The sequence below is a fragment of the Castor canadensis genome, chromosome 13 (genome assembly GCF_047511655.1).
Source record: "Castor canadensis chromosome 13, mCasCan1.hap1v2, whole genome shotgun sequence".
Lineage (NCBI taxonomy): Eukaryota > Metazoa > Chordata > Mammalia > Rodentia > Castoridae > Castor > Castor canadensis.
In genome coordinates, this window is record NC_133398.1 from 9,981,089 (window position 1) to 9,987,500 (window position 6,412).

Consider the following 6,412-nt stretch of genomic DNA (forward strand, 5'->3'; position numbering starts at 1 on the left):
ACCTTAATGACATTATTTTCCCTTTACCATTATATTAGTATTTTCCTTTTCTTGTTGCTTCACATTATACTGAAAAGTCCTTGGGATTTTTGTCTGACTGGTTTTCAACATAAGTTAAATAAGTATCTTATAACAAAAGAAAACATTTTAGCATCCTACTCTGAAGTTAAATACTCTATGCTGAATTCTTAAAATTAGATTATTCTACTCGGTACTCTCTGTCTAGGTGTGATTTCTGCAGTTTGTTCTGGATGTAGTTAGTGGTTGGCAACTTTGATTGCAAAGCCATCTTCTAGAAGTTCCCACCAGAGGTAGAATTCACCATTTTGAAGACTTTTCAAATAAGGCAGAATTTTGCACTGGAAAGAAAATGTTAGGCTTTGGTTAAAATCCTAACTTTAACATTTACTTTTTATGTGATATTGAGCAAATCATTTTGCCTCTTTGACTCCATTTTCCTGTCTATAAAATGAGGTTGATACCTTAAAATACTATGAGGTTTCAATGAAGAGAGGCAAAGCATATCTAGTGAAATGACTGGTACATGGTTAGTGCTAAGAGACTATTAGTTTCCTCTCTTTTTACCACATCGCCATCCACTTACTTCATATTTAGTGAGGGCCTACTTTGCATCAGGCACTGTCAAGTACTGGATGCAGTGGTGGGCAAAACCAGACCTGATTTCTGACCTCATGGAGTTTTTCCCCGGGTGGGAAAATTGATACTACATAAACAGTCACCAAGTGAAATGTTAAATGTGAATCATAATACAGCCACAGCTAAGTAATCACCAAGTTCCAGGAGAGGTATTTGGTTCTTTGAGAGCACTATCATAGGGAGATCTGACTTAATCTGGGGCTGGATCAGGGACAAATCCCTGTGAAAGTGCGTCTTAAGCGAGGGGGAAAGAAGGTCTGAGGAAGGGGGAGCTCTGCAGTTTTGAGGACTTGGGTAACTGGAACCGCCCCCAAGGGTGAGGAAGATGGGGGGCAAAGTTAAGTTCCAGGGGCAGAGGGAGTATGGTTGGGCATTCTCTTTAACCTGAAGGCATTGGGAAGCCTTGAACAAGTTCACATGGAGAAGTGAAAAAACCTCCCAGATTGTGGGGTTTTTATTGTTGTTGGTTTTCCTTTTTCGTGTGTGTGTGGTGCTAGGAACTGAACCCAGGGCCTCTTATATGCTATTTAAGTACTCTACCATTGAGGTATACCCCATCCCTTAGATTTGTGTTTTGAAATGATCACTAGGACTGTGCTGCACAGAGTATACTTGAGAGGGGTTGTGAGGATGAAAGACCAATCAAGGAACTTTTCCCAGTGGTCTGTGAGAGTCATAACTTGGGCTTACTTCTTGGTGGTGGAGTAGATGAATTCCAGCAATATTTAGTACACAGAAGTGTATGGTGTTATATGTAGGGAGCTGGGGTGGAAAGCAGTTTTGAGGCTTGTGGAGGTGGGTGGGCGAGGACACTGTACCATCCCTACACTAGGAAGCACTGAAAAAGGGCTGAGGATGACTGGCCATTCCCAGTGTGAGCTGGTGTGGGCCTTTTGACTACAGATCATAGGTGGTTACCATGTCCTTGAAGAGGCTACCTTTGAGCGGGTAGGGTGCACTGTGCTTGTCTGGTTGTTGCTTGGGGACTCTAAGGCAGTGCTATCTGAGGTGAGAGTGGGCTGGGAGCCAGAGCTGCTTCTTTGGAACTGTCAAAGGAATCACCTGCAGCCGTCAGTCACCTCTTCTTTATAATGGGTCTGTGCTTTCCGATACTCAGCCCAACTTTCCAGATTGTTAGGAGAAAATGAGAGGGCAATTTTACTTCCTTTACCTTAAATTTTTTTTTTATCTTTTTTTGAGAGAGTTAATTTTAAATGAAGCTGATGTCAGGTATCATTTAAGATATATATTGATAGTAATTCTTAGAGGTTAGTAGGGTGAGAGGTAAAGCATGGGCATATTTTAGTTATAACATGATTACTGTTATAGCACTACCTTCTTAGCTAATTAATTACCAGGCTAATACAGGAAATCTGTTTGGGATGAGTGTTATGCACTGAGGTTATATGGGAAAGCCTAGGAGACAGCCTTCATAGAAGAGGATAGAGGCTGTTTACACTTTGCTCATTCTGGGGCACCTTGCTCTTTGTGATTTGTAGTAGATTTTTTTTTTGTCCCTCAAAGAACTAGGCATTGATTGTATGATCTTGAAGACACTGATTCTGAGAAATCAGATGATAGCCTAGGATCACCCTAAGTTGTCAGCTTTGTTTTGAGGTGGCATCTCACTATGTTGCCTATGCTGATCTTGAGCTTTTGGACTCAAGTGATGCTCTGCCTCAGCCTCTCAAGTAGTTGGGACTACAAGCACACAGCTACCCCACACAGCTTAATTTTTTTTTTTTCTTCTTTTGATGGTACTGGGGGGTTGAACTCTAGAACCTCACACTGGCTAGGCAGGTGCTCTACCACTTGAAGCACTCTGCCAGCCTAATTCTCATTCTTTGTGTGTGTGTGTGTGTAGGACTGGAGTTTGAACTCAGGGCTTGGCACTTGCAAAGCAGATTCTCACAAAGGTGTGGCTTGAGCCATACCTCCAGTCCATTTTGCTGTGGTTATTTTGGTGGTACTGGGGTTTGAACTTGGGGCCTCACACTTGCTAGGCACCCTGTCTACTACTTCAGCTACTATGCCAGCCTTTTTTGTGTTTGTTTTTTTCAAGATAGTGTCTCTTAAACTATTTGCCTGGGCTGGCTTCTGACCATGATTCTCCTAATCTCTGCCTCCTGAGTAGCTAGGATTACAGGCATGAGCCACTGGCACTGCTCTGGCTGTTTTGAAGATGGGGAGAGGGTGTCTTGAGAACTATTTACTCAGGATGGCCTTGAACTGAGATCCTCCCGATTTCAGCCTTCCAAGTAGCTAAGATTACAGGCCACCAGTGCCCCGCTTAATTTTCATTTTTAATGACATTCATATTTACAAAATGGAAACTTGAGTTCTAGGACTGGAAGGCCATGTGTTAGAAGGAATACAGACACAAACTCAGAAGATGTGAGAATTTGCCCTGGCCATGCCATTTTCTTCTTGGGGTCTGGGGCAGACCATTTCCCATCTGAACCTCCTTTCCTATTTAGGAGAATTTGGCTTGGATGACCTCTTAGATTCCTTTGACTTTAAAGTTCTCTATAGTTTTGTGCTTGGGAAGGTGATTGGCATCAGTGGCATTTAAGGGGTTGTGAATGAACTTCTGAAGAGAGCGTGTGTGTGTTCTTTCCTCTTAATTATAACAAAACTGGTCCTCTCCACTTTGCAGATGAGGAAATGGGCTAAGAGAGGATAAGTAAGTTGTTCAAGGATACCCCAGTAGTTGGTGACAGAGCTTGTATGCTACTCCTTTTTTCCTTATTCCAGTACCACAGCTTTCTTTCCTGTACTCTTCTATAGTCATTGTTATGAAGAAAACAAAATCACTGTTAATATTTGAAAATTTCCAAAATCTAAAAATTAAAGCTTTTCCTTTATCAGTAAACTAGAAATCTGACAAACTGGTTTAGATTCTTTTGTATTTTGTTTGCGGTGCTGGAGATTGAACCCAGGGCCCCATATATACTAGGTAATCTCTCTATCATTTGAGCAGAGCATCTCCCCCCAGCCCTCTGTTCTCATATTTTTGAGACAGAGTCTCACTATTTTTTTTGCCTGGGCTAGCCTCAAACTCAAGATCCTCCTGCCTCTGCCTCCTGAGTAGCTGGGATTACAGGTATGTCTGGGTTAGATCTTCTTATCAGTTGTATGGCTGGATAAGTTACTATATCTTGTAAGCCTTAATCTCCTTACATATAAAAAGGAAATAATAAGAGGTACTGGAGAAGTGGAGGAAGGCTTTATACATAGATTTCAGTGTATGTTCCACAAATGTTTGTTTCTTTCCATTGATCTTCCTGGTGTGCAGAGTATAGTCATTCTTACATTTCCATCCCCATATCTATTTGTCCACTCATTTGTCATCCATCCAGCAAATTATTTAATAAGTAGCCACACCGTACTGGCTCATTCCTAACATTTGCTGTATACTGGTTCTGTACATAAGATGTGGTAACTGTCCTGGAGGAACTTGAAGAGTGGTTGTTATGTAGCTAACAAGTTTAGGAACCACACTTCACCTGCAGATTGTACTCATTGCTGGCAAGCATGACACAATTTGGTGACTTCAGGTAAATGTAATTGAGCAGAGGAACAGACTCATGATAACAATGTAGAATCAATGTGAAGGTTCTTGGAAGTGTGGAGGAAGCTGTGATGATAGTTGACGAATGGCAGCTCTGATCTGATCCAGCTTCTCTTCAGTGTGTTTGTCTGAATTTCTGTGTATGAATTCCTATAGAGCAGGAATTCAGCTTTGGTCACTCCTACAGTGAAGCCCAAAATGGCACTCTCCACACATAAATGTGGAAAAATTTTTAAATGGCAGTGATAAATTTCAAGTGTCATTACTCTTTGAGGCTTGCAACTACATGGCAGTATCATAAGAGCTGTATTTTATCATTATCTGCACTCCTTTCTGTTAAATTGAAATTTTAACACCTAGACAAAGACACATGTAAGAAAGTAAGTTTAGGAAATTTGCAAAATATGCTACTATGCAACCAAAGATTAAATTGATTTGTTCTATGTGCATTTAGCTACAATTCATTTTAATTGTCTGTATGAAGTTAAAAAGTATTAGTGTCAGATAAAGATTCATCACCAGAGTGTGATTTAAGGCTGGTGCTGGAGAATGCAGGCATGTGTTCCGGCAGATGTTTGTGTAAGGCGCTGTCTTTCCTGACAGCAGTTAAAAAGTATGGTTATAGTAATCAAATTGTGGTGCAGCGACTCAGAGGCTAGGGCCAGATTGAATTAAAATAGATATAAGATTTATGAATAGCAATAGCTGTGATAAAATTTCACTGCCTTCTTCAACAGGAAGGACTTTTTCCACAGTGGAAAGAAGAAAATCTAATAACCACTTTTCTAAAACTGTGTTTTTTGCTGACTTTCATTTTCCCTTCCTAATTATGGCATCAAAACAATAACTTGCTAGGTTTTTTTTTTCCCCTAGCCACAGTAACTCCCCGCCCCCTTCCTTACTGTCTTGTGAAATAAATAGCATAAAGTACTTCTTTTGGATTTGTTTTGGTTTAGGAACACAATTCATATAAATCTATCCTATTTTAAGAGGGGATTTAAGCCACCTTTTAAGGAAAGCATTGTCATTATTCCCATAGCTACATTTTATTGAGTTCCTATTTTGTATCCAAAATTACTAGATATCTTTGATATCTAGTAATTTATATATCTTTGCTATATAGTAATTTTCTTAGTCCTCACCATATGTATGTAGGTATTATTACTGTTGTTCAGATCAGGAAAGTAAAGCTTGACAGAAGGAATAAATTATGACTAGCATTTATAGCCAAATGTATGAGATCCATGGCCTCTTTTCTGCACCATTTTGTTAGGTTTTGGTTTTTGTTTTTGCTTTGTTTTGTTTTAATTTTGAGACATTATCTTGCTCTGTATCCTAAACTGGCCTTGGACTCCTGCCTGTGACTCCCTAGTGCTGGGAATATAGGGTTGTGCAACTATGCCCAGCCAGTTTTTAATTGATTCTAGCCAGAGGAATTTATCTTGCTAAAATCTCTGGTCTTTTTACTTTCCAAAGGCCTTGACGTGGTTCTCAGATTGACACAGGATAAGCATTTCTTTAATGTTATTAATGTGTATGTTTTTAATTATGAAGAACTTCTCTGTACAGTTGGTGTAAGATATTGAAAGTCCAGTTTTTTTAGAGTTATGATACCTATCAAGATAATTATCACCAAGTTAACGTTAGGGTCAACTTTATCACAGTTCTCTCAATGGTAACTGTATGTGGTGGACCCTACTTTCCAAGTGTTTACATTCCAAGGGAGCCCTCTGACCAGGATAAATAAGTGGTCAGTAGGCAGAGGGGTATTGACATTGCCTCACATGAGTGGATTGTTGTCATGTGTTAATTCTATATAAATGTCAAGGACATTTGAACTCTGTTTAGTAAAATTAGATTGGGAAAGAATACTCCAGGATGTTTTTCACTGTTCCTAAATTGTTTTTTGTTTTTTTTTTTTTTAAACTGTGTTTTGTTACAGCTATCATTGATCTTCATTTCTCAGGTTGGGGGAATTGGAGTGTTTTAAAAGAAACACTTGAGGTTGGTCAGAGTGGGGAGATTCTAGTCACATCTACTGTGTAAGGATGTTAGGAGTAGGGTTTGCTTCTGGAGCTTTTCTTGCAAAGGTGGAGGGTTGGCTTAGTTCTCTATCTGAGCAGAGGCTCCCCCCACATTCCTGTTGGCTCAAGTGTCCCTTTCCCTCATCTTCTTTGAGCTTTC

General features: G+C 39.9%; 1 protein-coding gene across 10 annotated transcripts in view; it reads left to right on the forward strand.

The window, feature by feature from the left end:
- Positions 1 to 6,412, forward strand: part of Mapkap1 (MAPK associated protein 1) — a 236,359-nt gene that overhangs the window by 49,672 nt on the left and 180,275 nt on the right. The window lies entirely within an intron of this gene.